Source organism: Nymphaea colorata, chromosome 8 (genome assembly GCF_008831285.2).
Source record: "Nymphaea colorata isolate Beijing-Zhang1983 chromosome 8, ASM883128v2, whole genome shotgun sequence".
In the NCBI taxonomy this organism is placed as follows: Eukaryota; Viridiplantae; Streptophyta; class Magnoliopsida; order Nymphaeales; family Nymphaeaceae; genus Nymphaea; species Nymphaea colorata.
In genome coordinates this window covers 5,531,326-5,549,056 of record NC_045145.1, presented here as the reverse complement: position 1 = coordinate 5,549,056, position 17,731 = coordinate 5,531,326, and positions in this window count along the sequence as shown.

Here is a 17,731-nt window from a genome sequence, read left to right as displayed (position 1 = left end):
ATGAAAAAGAAGAAAAAGTTTTATACAGCCCTTCCAAATTTTGTGGATTTTAATTCTTTTTTTAGCTGCCTCTGTTACTCATCATCTAACTGTTGCATCTCTTGACAGGTGAGTCTGAGCCTAGGACAAAACAACTTCTCAAATATATATCTGATTTAGAAGTCTGGTAGTTGTCAAATTTCATTTTGTTACAGAGTTGTTTTGAGCAAATTGTGTCTTAACATTGGTGTTTGCCATCCCCATAGAGGTAATAGTGTGCCAGAGTTCCCTTCTAAGCTCGATTGGCTGAATTCTCCTCCACTTAAATTTTTGAAGGTATTTTTCTCTTTATCAGTAAAAGGGATTTGCTTTGTACAAATCATTCATGGATATTCTTCTGTATTTTCTCTTTTCTTTGCATCTGATTAAACAGTTCCTACTCGGGAACTCGCACTTAGGGATGATAGGAAATTGTCTGAAGGTGCTAAAGGAAAGGCCTTGAGTTATTAAATCACTATCGAAGCCCCTTGTGACTGCAGGCATAAAGGGTGACGTCTCAAAAGGTTTAGAGATCACATGCCACCAACATAAAGAAAAGTTTTCTGTTAAATGATCAATCTGAAAACTAGATCCCTAGAGATTATGGCTCTATTTTTATTATCTCTTACCATTTTCATCGGAACAAATTAATGGAAGAAGCCATGAAAAACAGAACTGCCAATAGAAGCGTACATTTCTTTAAAAGGATGGAACTCATCTCTCTCTAATACAAGAGTAGAAGTGGAGAACAGGACAAGGAAAAGTAAGTCCAACATTCCAGCAATCAACATCCATGTCAGGTGACGAGTTCATGATTACAGCATCAACATCGATGTCAGATAACAAACCTCTTGGTCCATCTTAACTTGGTTACTGCCTTGCCATTCAAGGGATTTAGTAAGGCACCAGAAAACAAAAGAAAATAAAGTGCGACCTACTCATGAGTAACAGCTCCATCATGTGCTGAGAGAGAGCTATGCAAAGAAACTAACCACTTCAAAAGAACCTTTTCAAAGCAACTATCATGAGAATGTTGGTATAAATGCATGTCAGGTATTGATCAAACACATAAGTTACTGTTGTCTCTGGAACATTTAATAATAGAAAGAAGGTAGGGCATGGAACAGTCGTAATCCTAGTTGCGTACAACAAGAATGGATATAATTTACTCCCTAAAAGCAAATATGAACCAGATGAAGTTCTGTACAATAAATTTCATTTAGATGAAAAGAGTAACAGCCCATGAAAGATTCTACATCTGCCATACTAATCAAATACTGGCTCTTTTATCTGAGGGCAAGAACACAAAACGTGCTAGCTACATACCTCTGATAGCAGTTCCGTGTCATCCATTGCATGCAGGTCTAAGAGACCAGCTCCAAATTCCCCTCTCAATTCGGGAGAATAAAATCCATCCATCGTGCAACTGAACCCCAAGCCTGGTGTAGGCGGTGTGTATGGTTCTGACCCACTGTCCCCATTCAAATTCAAGTTCCTTAAAAACTTATATAGCCTCTGCTTTTCCTCCACCGATTGAGCTCCATATCCCTGAGAAAAAGATTTTCAATTTTACCATTTTCTTCACTCAGAATTAGAACAGCAAAAGAAACTGAAAATGGAAATCATGCACTCACGAATATCCAAGTTCCAGTTTCACTAAGCCTCCATAATCGGATGCAGTTCTCAAACAGATGTGATTTTCAATCTCTAACAGATAGCCCTCAGTCAACGATGTAGATCCGCATATTACATGCATGGAAACGTTTATTCAATGACACTTTATTCATGTGTTTATTCAATGGTGCTAAACAACAAACGCATAATCAGAAGCTCATCACTTCAAAAGTAATCCCCAGTCAAAGAAACCAGACAACAGGGGAAGAGGAAAACCTGCATAAGAGGATTTGGGAGCATGTGATGATCGATGCCTGAGGAAGCCAAAGGAGAAGCAAGATGCTGCAGACCAGCTGATTGCAACCAGCGCGCCATGACCACATCACCGGCGTCGCTGGTCATTCCCGTCTTATCGGATGTCATCTCTTAAATCCAAATCTGATCCGATTTCTTAATCGGATATTATTTTTTTTCTCATGTCCAAATTTTTCAGATCAGTTCAATTGGATATTTAATTCAAATCAGATATATTGACATCCCTATCAGAAATGGATGGCAGGACCAAGAAAATCAGATCATGGAGGGGGATGGTGCTAAAAAGTTTGAGGTGGCAGACAAGGAAGGTCACCACTTGACACTGGTACCTATTGTTAGTAATATTCATTAGTGCCATGTTGACAACATTATCCAAAGAAGGTTTTCTGCACTTCAACTTGCGGATTGGTGATCCTTTGTTTGCAACATAAAAAGTTGACTCGGGAATTCAAAAAGGAGAGTGGTCACCTGCCAGCCCTTGTCGATCCTGTTGTACCAACCCTTTTGGAATGCTTGGACAAGTGTTTGGTTCGCATCCATTTGCTGGTTTGAGTGGAATGAACATCTATACCCTATTTTCTAGATAGAGCTAAAGGAAATTTAAAAATTTTCATCCATATAAACATAAAATCTGTTTTATATCTCAAAATTTAAAATTTTAATTCATTCAGCATTTCTAACAAAACTTTGGAAACATAAAGAAAATTGAAAACTCAACATATTATAATACTGGAAAATTGCTGTTTTCAACGTCTATCGTTGAGCTTGATGATACAAGGATGCCAAAATGTACAATCGGTACTTGATTTCTGAGTTCACTTGTATTCTTTTCCAAAATAAGACACAAGCAAACATACCTTTTATAATTTTTTTATTTACAAACTTTTTTGTATTTAACATTAAAAATATCAATATTATGTCTGACAAGAAATAATTGAACAATATATTAAAAACTTTGTTACTTGTGAAAAAATCAGGAAAATTTTGTATTATATCTACGTCTATGTAAAAACAAGTGTCAAATTTGGATAGTGAAATAAATTTTTGTCAATTCTCATTCTGTGCAGACTTTTGGTCTGAATCCTGTTAGACATTCATTTACAACAGACTGATTGTTTGAAACATTTTTATGAGACATATAGAATGAAAATAGACAAGAATTATGAACGTCCCATACTGCAACCAAGATAAAAAAGTTAAAAGAAAAAGTACATGTTTTTGAACCGTATGCAAATTACATGTGGGCCAACATAAGAAAGGTAAGAGAAAAAACACATGTTTTTGAACTATGGCAGAGTTACATGTAGGTTCGTGTCAATATTTGATTGCAAAGTAGTGAGCTACATGTGAGCTGGTGAAAGCATTTTATTGCAATGAAGCTGAGTGTTTATCCGGCTTTTGGTTAAGGGGCACTAGTTCTAAAATTTTAAAATTTTTAAGGAAGTCCAAAGTTGTAAATAAAGACAATTTCCCCAAAGTATCAATTTGAAAATAGGATTTTTGCGAGTTTGTGTGCTTACTTTCCTACACAATACTCACACCCGCCTCTACCCAACGGTGACGCAAGTGCCCTTCAGGAAAAAAAAAAACCACACTCTGCCAGTGCTGTTGAATTTAATGAACTTATTCATCAAGCATCTAGTTACTATCTTTGCTTCAAATGAGATAATAATACAATAACTTAATACCGGTGATATGCTTGTAGCTTGTTCATACATTAGCTTGAGCTTGTGGTTGGTTAGTGGCTGGTTTTTGGTTTGAGTAGCACGGGTGCCTATGCGTTTTGTTTGAATGGAAAGGAAATTGATGCATTAGTTAAGGGCACAGACTTTGTGATTTTATTAAGGTAGACACATATACATGAGGGTATTCTATGTTCTAATTTGAATGAAACAACACTTGGAGCATGAGAATGCCTGATATTTGAAAATTGTTTAATTAGAGGTATCGAGATATAGCATATATCCAAGAAGCACCAAAATGTATCCAAATATAAAAAGAAATTTTTGGTGGCCAGAGATGAAGGAAGAGATTGCGGAATTCATCTCACGATGTTTCATGTGCCTTAAGGGGTGTGGATTGTAACACTCAAAAATTTAATATTATAACACCTTAGTCTCATATCCAATATTGTAAAGAATCTTTGGAGACTTATAAAGGGGGTTATTAAGTGACTTTGTCTTGATTCTACATTTTCCGGGGTGGAACCGAAACTCTTAGAGGGCGTGTTGGGATCTGCCAGCCAAGTGGTTATAGTGGTATCAAAGTCGGCCCAGCATTCGGACCTAAGGTCGCATACACATGAAGACGTGTGCTTTGAAGGGGGGAGGGTGGAGATTGTAACTCACCAAAAGTTTAATTATAAAGAATTGTTCCAGACATATAAAGGGAGTTGTTAAATGATTAGTTGTCCTAGTTCTTAGCCTTTTTCTGACTTGCTTGGGGTGGGTTTGGATCCACTGGCAAGGTTGTTATAGATACAATACTTGGGTCCCTAACAATGAGGTTTTCTTTTAAGGTGTGCATTCGGAAGTTTGTTTTTCTTGGGAATTCAAACAAATAAAAATATAAAAAAATAACATATTTTAGTTTTTTTTACTAATTTTCTTATAAAATGATTGATCAACATTCAAATAATTATTAAATATTAAATAAACTCTGAAAAAAAGGGAAAACAACAAAAAAAATGATACTTATATTTTTTCATTTTTCTTCAAATATCATAATTTTTTTCCTATTTTTCTTTGTTTACCTTCTTTCTGTCCTGCTTTTGCTTTTTTTTTTTGGTTGGGGTGGGGGGAGGGTAAAGATCCATTGGATTTGTGACAATGGTAAAGAAAAATATCTCCACGGAGGAGCAATAAATTGAATTAGGAAACACATATAGTAATTTATTAGTGAAAGGATTGAAAAATGAATGCATAAAATAGGGAGGCTGAGACCCTAACATGCACACAGGAAGGAAGAGGTCTAGCAGTTGGGTTAGTCTTAAAGCAAGAAAACTAGCATTTGAGGCTAGACTTCATCATTTTATAAAGGTACATGTGGGGATTCTTCTCTGCAAAATATAAGATTATTTCAAAAAACAAAAACAAAAAAAAATTCACATATGGGACATATGTCTTGTTGAGGAAGATGAACATTCATCACCTACTCCTAAGAACTAAGCTTATAGATAACTAAACAACATGCATAATTTTGAGCTTCTTCCTAAGACTTTTGTGTTGAATTCAATTTTTATAAATAGTTTATGTGATAAATTCAGTGCCTTTTTTTTATGTTGTACACATAGCACACACACAAACAAATATCAAATAAGTAACCTTCGTGTGTCTACTCATCTGAAAGTGTTTATGAGTTTTTCAGTCTCCATAAAAGGAAAAATTCTAAGAGAAAATGGTATAAACTTGAATGAATTTTTCCCTTTTCTTTAAGTATATATGAGAAACTGTGCCTACCAAGCATGTAGACTCTAGTTTTAGCTTACCCTCTATCATATATCAACAACAGGCAAGAGATCATAATAATTAGATTTTGAGAAACAAATAATGTCCACCACAATAATCGAGTCATGCTAGTCAGCCAGCCTCCCAACATAAAATATAGGAGAAAAGCAAGACAAATACTACTGCAATGGAATAAAGTCAGTTGTTGCATAGGTCCAAAACATCATCAAAAGATAGACAATGAGGAGAAAAACCTTTCAACAGCTTCTTCATATGGTCCTTCGTTCTCCCATCCAATGAAAGAAAAACTGCCTTTTCCAGGTCCACATTTTCAAACTTTTGAGCACTTTGTAAAGATTCTAAAGAGCCATGATTTTGTGCATCAGACTCTGAAATAGATGTAGATACGTGACTTCTCTATCAGGCTTGAAAGAACGCTTAATAGCAAATCTGGACTCACCTTTGGATTTTCCAACTTCAGCTATGCATGTTGAGGTGGCAGCGGATTCAGACACTCTATGGAGATTGGATTGCATCTGTATCCATCGATTTGAAGTTGGGAACCTGCAATAAATTGAAAAAATGTACTTTAATGACAATAGCATAGACAAGAACAAGAATAGGTGCAAAATAATTGACCTGTATGACTGATCAAGAGCGGACTCGTAGAACAGTCTATCATTGTCAACAGTCTGTGATATTGAATCATTGGAGGACTTTGATTCTAAAGAGATACTGCCACTGGATAATATGCTACTTCCAAATACACAGGCCAGCGCAGCCCGCACTGGAGACAGTGTTGCAAGATGCTTGACTACATTCAGCTGAAGAGGGTATGCTGGAGTGATGTGGCTGATAAACCATGCAATGAAGCCTTGCCTTCTGTAGAAACATTGGATCAGGATTTGCTGTCAAGGCTGGCCCTCCCAGAAGATGGCATTAGGGGAATACAAGCCCAACCATGACCAAATCTTGGAGGGTAGATTGGTGGTATACATGCTGATATCACTTGGTGAACCAAATCAGCGGACATGATATCAGCCATTGTTACGGCTGCATCAGCATTGCTTCTTTCAAATACCAAATGTTAAAAGCTGCAAAAGACATATAAAAGATAAATTATCAGCAAAACTACATAATGAAGTACAACGTTTTGGATTTCATAGACAACAGATAAAAGATGTGCCTCTCATTATGCAACATAATGTCCAAGTATTTTCTCTAGATATAATTACCTTGTCAAAGTCGACCACTTTACATGGTTACTAGCACATGGATTCACTTAGCCTCAGAACAGGAAAAAGAAAAATCTTCATTCAACATCTATCACAAGATAATCACAGTAAATCCTCCACCATAAAAGAAAAAAAGTGAAGCTGATATGCATCAGTCATTAGATTAACTATATGGGATTCATTAAATAGCTTAAATCCTATTCGTATTCATACAAACATGTAATTTCATTCCCTTAAATCAATCAATATACATTTTACAACAAATTTAAGACATTCTATTAACCATATGTGAGATAGAAAAGTGGCTTAAATCTCATTTGTATCCATACAAACTGGTGATTTCCATCCCTTAAATCATTCAACAGAGACATAACAAGTTAAATTCATCGGGTTAACTATAAGTGATCAAACGAATGGCTTAAACCCCATTTATGTTCATACATACTTGTGATTTCAATTCTTTTAATCATTCAATATAGATTAACAAGTCAAACACATTAGATTAAGGGATCAAATTAATGGCTTAAATCCACTTAATATTATCATACAAACTTGTGATTTCAACCCCTTAAATCATTCAATGTAGATATAAAAACAAGTTAAACACACTGGATTAACTATACGTGATGGAATGAATGGCTTAAATCCCATTCACATTCTGATGAACTTGTAATTTCAATTCCTTAGATCATTCAATATAAATACAACGATAAGTTGAACTCATTGAATTAACTATAATGAAGCAAATGAATGGCTTAATGTCATCGTATTCATCTAAATTTGTGAGTTCAATCTCTTAAATCAATCAATATAGATGTAACTACAAGTTATACTCATGAGATTAAGGGTTCAAATGAATATCTTAAATCTTATTCTCATTCTTACAAACTTGTGATTTTAATCATTTAAATCATTCAACATAAATTAACAGCAAGTTGAACACATTGGATTAACTATAAAGGATCAAATCAATGATTTAAGATATCACAAGTTTGTATGAACTTGTGATTTCAATTGCGTACATCAATCAATATAATGGAGAAAATTAATGGCTTAAATCTCAATCAAATTATACAAACTTGTGATTTCAATCCCCTTAACTCATTCAATATAAATGTCACAACAAGATAACTCATTGCATTAACTATATTGGAGCAATTAAATGACCTAAATCAAATTCAAATTCATACTAACTTATGATTTCAACCTTTAAATCATTCAATATAAATATAACAATAAGTTCAACTCATTAGATTAACAAAAATAAACCAAATGAATGGCTTACATCACATTTGAATTTATATCAACTTGTGATTTGATGCCTTAAATCATTTGATAAAAACACAACAAAAAGTTAAAATCTTCTTATTAACTATAATGGATCAAATGAATGACTTAAATCACTTTCAATCCCTTAAATAATTTCATAGAAATGTAATGACAAGTTGAACTTATTCGAATGACTATATAGCAGCAAATGAATGACATAAATACTATTTGTATTCAAATGAACTTGTGATTTTAATCCCTTAAATAATCCAATATAAATGGATCAACAAGTTGAACCCCTTATATTTGTTATAATAGAGCAAGTGAATGACCTAAATCCCATTCAAATTCATACGAATTAGTGATTTCAATCTCATAAATCATTCAATATAGAAATAGTGTCAAGTTGAACAGATTCGATAATGAATCAAATGAATAGCTTAAAGCCAACTTGTCTTCACGAATCCCTTAAATAATTCAACATAAATGTAAGAACAGTTTGAACTCATTGGATTAACCATAATGGGGAAAATGAATCGCAAGAATCCCTTTTATATTAATACGAACTTGTGAATTCAATCCTTTAAATCATTTGATATAGATGTAATAACAAGTTAAACTCATTCGATTAACAATAAGTAATCGAACGAATGGCTATAAATCCATTTCGTATTCATATGAATTTGTGATTTCAACCCTTGAAGTCATTTAATATAAATGTAACAAGTTAAACTCATTTGATTAACTATAAGTGATCAAATAAAAAGCTTAAACCTAATTCATATTCATACAAACTTGTCATTTTAATACCTTAAATCATTCGATGTAGATGTAACAACAAGTTAAACTCATTCGATCAGCTATAAGTGATCAATTGAATGACTTAAATTATATTCCTATTCATAAGAGCATAGTATTTCAATCCCTTAAATCATTCAATATAAATATAGCAACAAGTTAAACACAAAGAATTAACTATAAGAGATTGAATGAACGCCTTAAATCCTATTAGTATTCATACGAACTAGTGATTTCAATCCCTTGAATTGTTCAATATATAACAAGAAGTAAAATTCATTAGATTAGCGATAAGAGATCAAATGAATGACTTACATCCCATTCATATTCTTATGAACTTGTGATTGGGATTCCTCAAATCATTTTATATAGACTTGTTATTTATATGAACTTGTTATAGTGTTATAACCCCATAACACGACAATATTATGGCACTATAGTGTTATAGTGTTATAACACTACGACAATAGTGTTGTAGTGTTATAACACTATGCCACTATAACATTATAATGTTTTAGTGTTATAACACTATAATACTATAACACTATAATAATGTTATAATGTTACAGTGTTATAGTGTCATAACACTATAGTATTATAGCACTAGGACACTATAGTCTTAGTAGTGTTATAACATTATAATGTTATAACACTATAACATTATAGTGTCATAGTGTTATAGTGTGATCCTGTTATGACACTATACAATATTATAGTATTATATTGTCATAATACTATAATGTTGTAGCACAATAACAATATAGTGTTGTGACACAATAGTAATATAACAATAGTGTTATAATACTATTGTTATAACACATAGTCTTATAATTTTATTGTTATAACATGTAGTGTTAAAATATTAATATTATAGTTTTATGATAGTGTTAAAACACTATTGTTATGATATTATAACACTACATGTTTTATATATGACACATGTAGTATTATAACACATGTTGTCCTGTTATAACATTACTGTTATAATATTATAACAATGTAGTGTTATATCAAAATTATAATATTATAATATTATAGTGTTATAATGTTATAATATTACAATATTATAATATTGTAGTGTTATAATGTCATAATTACAATATTATAATATTATAGTATTATAGTATTGTAACATGTTATAACACTATAGGTTATAATACATGTTATAATATTGTATAACATGTTATAATATTAAAACATTGCAAGTTATAACACTACATATATGTTAGGGAATACACATAGTAATATATATGTTGGTGTATTACATGTATTACACAAACATGTATATAACAGTATATACATGTTATTGTAACATGTATAACATATTATTGTAACATGTATAACTTGTGTTATATATTGCTATTGTAATAATATATAACACAAGTTATACATGTTACAATAGTTATAACTGTGTATATGTTTTATATAATATTACAACAGTATATAACAATATAGTGTTATAACCTGCAGTGTTATTAACATGGATACTGTTATAAATGTATAGTACAATATATATATATATATATATATATATATTATAACAGTATATAACTCATGTACTGTTATAACATGTATAATATAACACTATAGTGTTATATTATAATATAGTGTTATGTACGAGTGTTATATTATACATGTTATAACAGTACATACACTATATAACATATTGTGTTGTAACAATATATTATAACATATAGTGTTATAACTATATAACATATAATATCTTATATAGGTTATATTATAATTTATAAAACTATATAATATATATTGTATTATACAGTGTAATAATAATACCTGTAGTATAACTTATGTTGTAACATATATTTGTATAGTGTTATATATTATAATATTACATGTTGTATATATTATAATAGTATACTATATAATGTATATATATTATAACATAAAGGTTATAACATATAACATATATATGTTATATGTAATATTATATACTTATATAATATATATAATTCATGTACACATGCTTGCACATTATAACGTTAGTATTATATATAATTCAACGTTATAACATATAACATATGTTATATGTTGTAACACTATATACACAAATGCATACATTATGTGTAGTGTAAAATATATAATAGTACACAACATGTGTACATCTAATATTACATATATATTATATACATAATATTTTAAAATATATGTTACACTAATATACACAAATATGTTATATATATAGTGTCATAACCTCAAAGAAATAGCACTTAGTTAACACTATAACACTATTGTTATAACATGTAGTGTTATAGTACTATTGTTATATAACTATAACACTATTGACTACAGTGTTATAGTATTATAAGACACTTTATAACACTATAACAACAGTGTTATAACAATAGTGTTATAATGTATTCTAACACTATAGTGTTATAATATTATAACACAATGTGTTATAATATTATAACACTACAATTTTATAATATTATAATATTGTTATAACACTATAATGTTGTAATATTACAATATGTGCTATCATATTATAACATGTAGTAGTGCTATACTATTATTATAATATTATAATATGTAGCGTTATAACATGTTATAATTGTGTTATAACAATCTAAACTCATTTAATTAACGATAAGTGGTCAAATGAATGACTTAAATTATATTTGTATTCATATGAACTTGTGATTTCAATCCCTTGAATAATTCAATATAGATCTTACAACAAGTTCTACTCTTTCAAATAAATATAAGTGATAAAATGAATAGCTTCAATCCCATTCAAATTTGTATGACCTTATGATTTCAATCTATTAAATCATTCAATATAGATGTAACAAAAGTTAACCATATGAATGACTTAAATCTGATTTGTTCTTATTTGTATTCGTACAAACATGTGATTTTAATCCCTTAAATAAAAAAAATATAGATGTAACAACAAGTTAAACTTATTCAATTAACTTTAAGGCATAAAAAAATGGCAGAATTCTTATTCATATTATATGAACTTGTGATTTCAATCCCTTAAATCATTCAATATAGATGTAACAACAAGTTAAACTCATTATATTAACTATAAGACATGAAAAAAATGGCTGAAATCTTATTCATATTATACGAACTTGTGATTTTAATCCCTTAAATCATTCAAGATAGATGTAACAAGTTAAGCACATTGGATTAACTATACGTGATCAAATTAATGCCTTAAATCTCATTTGTATTGATACGCGCTTGTGATTTCAATCATTTACGCCATTCAATAATCATAAAACAAGACATTCTAGAATCATAAATATTCATATGAACTTATGATTTCAATCCCTTACGCCATTCAATAATCATAAAACGAGACATTCTAGAATCACAAATATTCATATGAACTTGTGATTTTAATTCTTTATATCATTCAATATAGATTTTATAACAAATTAAACTCATTTGATTAACTATAAGTGATCAAATGAATCATTTAATTCTCATTCATATTGAAATGAACTTGTTATTTCAATCCCTTTAATCATTCAATATAAATGTAAAAACATATTAAACTCATAAGATTAACTATAATAGAGCAAATAAATCTATTAAATCTTATTTGTATTTATATAAACTTGTAATTTCAATCCCTTAAATCATTCATTATAAATATAACAAGTTCAACTCATTGAATTAGCAATCATTGATCAAACGAATGGCTTAAATGTCATTCGCATTCATTGGAACTTGTTATTTCAATGACCTAAATCATCCAATATAGATGCAAAAATGAGTTAAGACTCATTCCATCAACTATGATGGATCTAATGAATGACTTAAATTTCATTCGTATTCATAGAAACTTATGACTTCAACAACTTAAATAATGCAACATAGGTGCAACAACGAGTTAAACACACTGGCTTAACTTTAAGGGATCAAATGAATGGCTTGAATCCTATTTGTGTTGATACAAACTTGTGTTTTCAATCTATTCAATCAATCAATATAAATGTAAAAACAAGATGAACTCATTGGATAAATAATAAGAGATCAAATGACTTAAATCACATTCATGTTCACGCAAACTTGTGATTTCAATCCCTCGAATCATTGAATATAAATTTAACAACAAGTTAAATCAATAGATTAAATATAATCGATCAAATGAATGGCTTAAATCTCATTAACAATCATAGGAACTTGTGATTTCAATCTTTTAAATCATCCAATATAGATGCAACAATAAGTTAAACTCATTCGATTAACTATAATGGATCAATTGAATTGCTTAACTTCCATTTATATTCATACAAACTTGTGATTTCAATCGCCTTAACAATTCAGCAAGTTATACTCATTCTATTAACTATAAGTAAACTAAGGAATGGTGTAAATCCCTTCATAGTCATATGAACTTGTGATTTTGATCTTTTAAATAATTTAATATAAATGAAACAACAAGTTCAACTCATTGGATTAACTATAAGCAATCAAATAAATGACTTAAATTCTATTTGTATTTATCGAACTTGTGATTTGAATCCCTTAAATTATTGAATATAAATAATCAACAAGTTCAACTCATTGGATTAACTATAAGGGATCAAATGATTGGCTTAAATCCCTTTCATATTCATACGAACTTATTTTTTGAACTCCTCAAATAATTCAATATAAATGTAACAAGTTCAACTCATTGGATTGACTATAATGGATCAAGTGAATGACTTCAATCTTATTTGTATTCATATGAACTTGTGATTTCAATCATTTAAATAATTCAATACAAATTAACAAGTTGAACACTTTGGATTAACTATGATGGTTAAAATGAATGGCTTAAATCGGATTTGTATTCATATGAACTCGTAATTTCAATTCCTTAAATCATTAAGTATAAATAAAACAACATATTCAACTCATTGGATTAACTATACTGGAGCAAATGAATGGCTTAAATTCCATTTGTACTCTAACGAACTTGTGATTTTCATCCTTTAAATCATTCAATATAAATTAACAAGTTGAACACAGACGTAGGGTGAGCCTGATGCCCAGCCCTACCCACATCTACCTACTACTGGATCAAAACACTGGATGACATAAAATGATAAGTGCTTTGAGCTCAATCTATGTCACCAAACACCTATTTTTAACCCATGAAAGCTGCCCATATTTAGAGGGGCAAAATTAGGCTGTCTTTTATTCCCCACGGATATCAGATTTGAGGGAATCTCAGAACAATGATAGCTAAAATTCACAGTTATATCAAACTATGGATTTCATCATCCACCCCAAACGTGGATTTTAAATCCACACTTTAATGTAAAAAACATGGATTTGAAATCAGATTGAGGAGGAGAGGGTCAGACTTGAATACTACAGATCTCAGATCCGTGATAATCAAACTCAACCTTAGAAAGTATGTTTCAAACTTCTCAAAGCTGTTGGTGACATGTCTCGAGGAGGATAAGCTGTTCAAATTCATAGTTTGCATCTTTAGCTTTGACCATTAGCACAACTAAAGAATTGGTGAACTATTTAACGCAGCTAACTAACTAACAAGTGGATACCCATAAAAACACTTCAACATTCAAACTAGGTATGTCAATGATTCAAACTGGGGACTATAATGTACTTTATCTAGGTATGTCAATGGAAAGTAGGGATGTCAACCAATCGGATAAGGATCGGATATACCCTTGTTCATATCTGCTTTTTGAATATTCACATTTTCATATTCAAATACCAATAAACAAAGGTCATTTCCAAATCTGAAATCCATTTTTACAAACTGAATCTAATCTGAATCTGATTTTTATATTCATATCTGAATCTGAATCGGAATGTTGAAAAATTTTGCCAATTTTCAAATTTGTAAGAGAATTAGATAATTATATTTGTCCAAAAATAAATCTATTTCAAAATCATGAATCTGATAGGATATTTATGTATATCCAAATCCAAAACTGATCGGATGTCGTCTCTTAAATCCAAATCTGATTTGATTTCTTAATCAGATATTATTTTTTTTCTCGTGTCCAAATTTTTCAGATTAGTTCAATTGGATATTCGATCCAAATCAGATATACTGACATCCTTATCAGAAATGGATGCAGGGTCAAGAAAATCAGACCATGGAGATGGACGGTACTAAAAAGTTTGATGTGGCGGACAAGGAAGGGCACTGCACTTGTGCCTATTGTTAGTAATATTCATTAGTGCCATGATGGCAACATTATTTTTTATTACTAGAAAATAGTTTACAGTATTGGGTGTTAATCATGGCTCCTAAGAAACCAGAATCAAGAAAAAGATTCAGAGAGTCAAACATACCAATTCATATGGACATTCATTAGTAGTAGCCATTTTCCATTGGACATACCAGTAACAACTGTTTCTTACAATTGTACTCATTTTCTTGTACAATCAGCCATATGGATGTGACCTTCATTGGGAAATTTTATAAATCTGTAAAAAAATGACATTTTTTTATGTGTAAACTAAGATACTTGTGAAAGTTTTAATAAACTGCTGAACTTTTTGTAGCTTATAGCAATCAATTTGTATAACCCATTGATTCTTATGTAGCAGTCTTTATAGTTTTAGACACGAAAAACACATTTATATCATTAGTTTTTCTAAGAAAATATTTTTTTTTAGTAGAAGAGTCTACATAGGCTAAATCTTGATTAGTACTCAATGTTGACACAACTTATGTTGTCTTTATTTATTTAATATTATATAATAAATATTTAATGGCAAATAGATGGAGTTGCCCCAGTTGTTTAACTTGAAGTTGCAAACTCCTTAACTTAGTTGATAGGTTACTTGTTGGTATTATGTACATGACATTATTCTCAACCGGTATCGTTAAGCAAAAGAAGTTCCACAAAAAACCAAAAAGTAAACCAGAAGGAAACCCCATGGTCACTGTCAAACTCTGGTGAGTTATTCCTCTGGGTTGTAAATAGTGGCAAGCACGAGACTCGAGTTGATGGATGTATTGTAGATCCACTTAGACCCCGAAACAAACTAGAACCATAGAAGCATAATAGTAAAAAAAAAGCCTAAAAGTCATTATCATGTTCAAGTTAATTAGGTGGAGCCCAGGGAGCCCAGCAGGGCCCTGGCCCCCTTCAATTTTTTTTTTAAATTTACATATAAATTTTAAAAACTTTTATTTATCCTGTATAAAAATTTTAAAAGATTATATTTTGGCCACTGTCAAAATTTTGAAATTATACTTCGGCCCCTTTCATGAAAACTTCCTACCTCTGCCCCCGGTTGGTGGTTCATGCCCCTTCGTAGCTGTAGTGGCAGCACTTTCTATTGGCATCACAACTTTGTGCAGAATGATGTCGTATGTGATAAGAGAGAATCCAAAGTATAATATTCCTCATTAGCCTTGGTTAGCAAAAAGCCATTTTGAGGTTGGAAACTTTTGGAATAAGTTCTTCTTTTAATATTTGGTCTAGATTCTTTGTCCGTTTCTAGGACAAGAATATGGTGCTTTTCGATCTCGTATATTTTCCTGCTTTTTAAAATTCCCAACTATTGTAGTGTTTGATGCCACTGGTATCTAAAGTGGGTCGGTTTGCATTCATGCATGGATAATAATGATATTTGGTAGTTTCAAAGCTGCAATATCTCAATACTAGTATTGGCACCCTATGGATTCATCAATGTGGCATATTAGGCCCTGAGGGCAGTCAATGCACCGGCTTGTGCTAGTGGTTCAAGTGAGTGGAGTCTGAGCCACCACTTGAAAGAAAGTTGAAGTCCGCATCCAACCCCTCATCAACCAATGCCTCAAGATGTTGCCCCTGCTGCACTTCAACTTGCACATTGATGATCCTTTGTTTGCAACATAGAAAGTTGGCTCTCAGGAATTTAAAGCGGAGATTGGTCACCTACCAGCCCCTTGTCGATCCTGTTGTACCAACCCCTTTGGAATGCTTGGACTAGTGTTTGGTTGGCATCAATTTGCTGGTTTGAGTGGAATGAACATCTGTACCCTATTTTCCAGATAGAGCTAAAGGAAATTTAAATAATTTCATCCATATAAACAAAAAACGGTTTTATATCTCAAAATTTAAAATTTTAATTCATTCATCATTTCTAACAAAACTTTAGAAACATAAACAAAATTTATTTCTGAGTTCACTTTTATTCTTTTCCAAAATAAGACACAAGGAAACAGACCTTTTATAAAATTTTTATATACAAACTTTTTCGCATTTAATATTAAAAATATCAATATTATGTCTGACAAGAAACAATTGCACAATATATTAAAAACTTTGTTACTTGTGAAAAAACCAGGAAAAATTCGTATTATATCTATGTCTATGTCAAAATAAGTGTCAAATTTTGATAGTGAAATAAAATTTTGACAATTGTCATTCTGCGCTGGCTTTTGATTTGAATCTCGTTAGACATTCAGTTACAATGGGCTGCTTGTTTGAAACATTTTTATGAGACATATAGAATGAAAATAGACAAGAATTATGAATGTTCCACACTGCAAACAAGATAAAAAAAAGTTAAAAGAAAAAGTACATGTTTTTGAACCGTATGCGAATTACATGTGGGCCAACATAAGGAAGGTAAGAAAAGAAGTAGTACATGTTTTTGAACAACGGCCGAGTTACATGTGGGTTAGTGTCAATATTTTATTGCAAAGTAGCAAGCTACATGTGAGCTGGTGAAAGCATTTTATTGCAATGAAGCTGAGCATTTATCCGGCTTTTGGTTAAGGGGCACTAGTTCTAAAAATTTAAAATTTTTAAGGAACTCCAAAGATGTAAATAAAGACAATTTCCCCAAAGGATCAATTTGAAAATAGGATTTTTTGCGAGTTTGTGTGGTTATTGGCCTACACAATACTCACAACTGCCTCCACCCAACAGTGACTCAAGTGCCCTACAGTAAAAAAAAAAATTCCATGCTCTACCACTGCTGTTGAATTTAATGAACTTATTCATCCAGCATCCAGTTACTATCTTTGCTTCAAATGGCATAATAATACAGTAACTTAATATCATTGATATGCTTGTAGCTTGTTCGTACATTAGC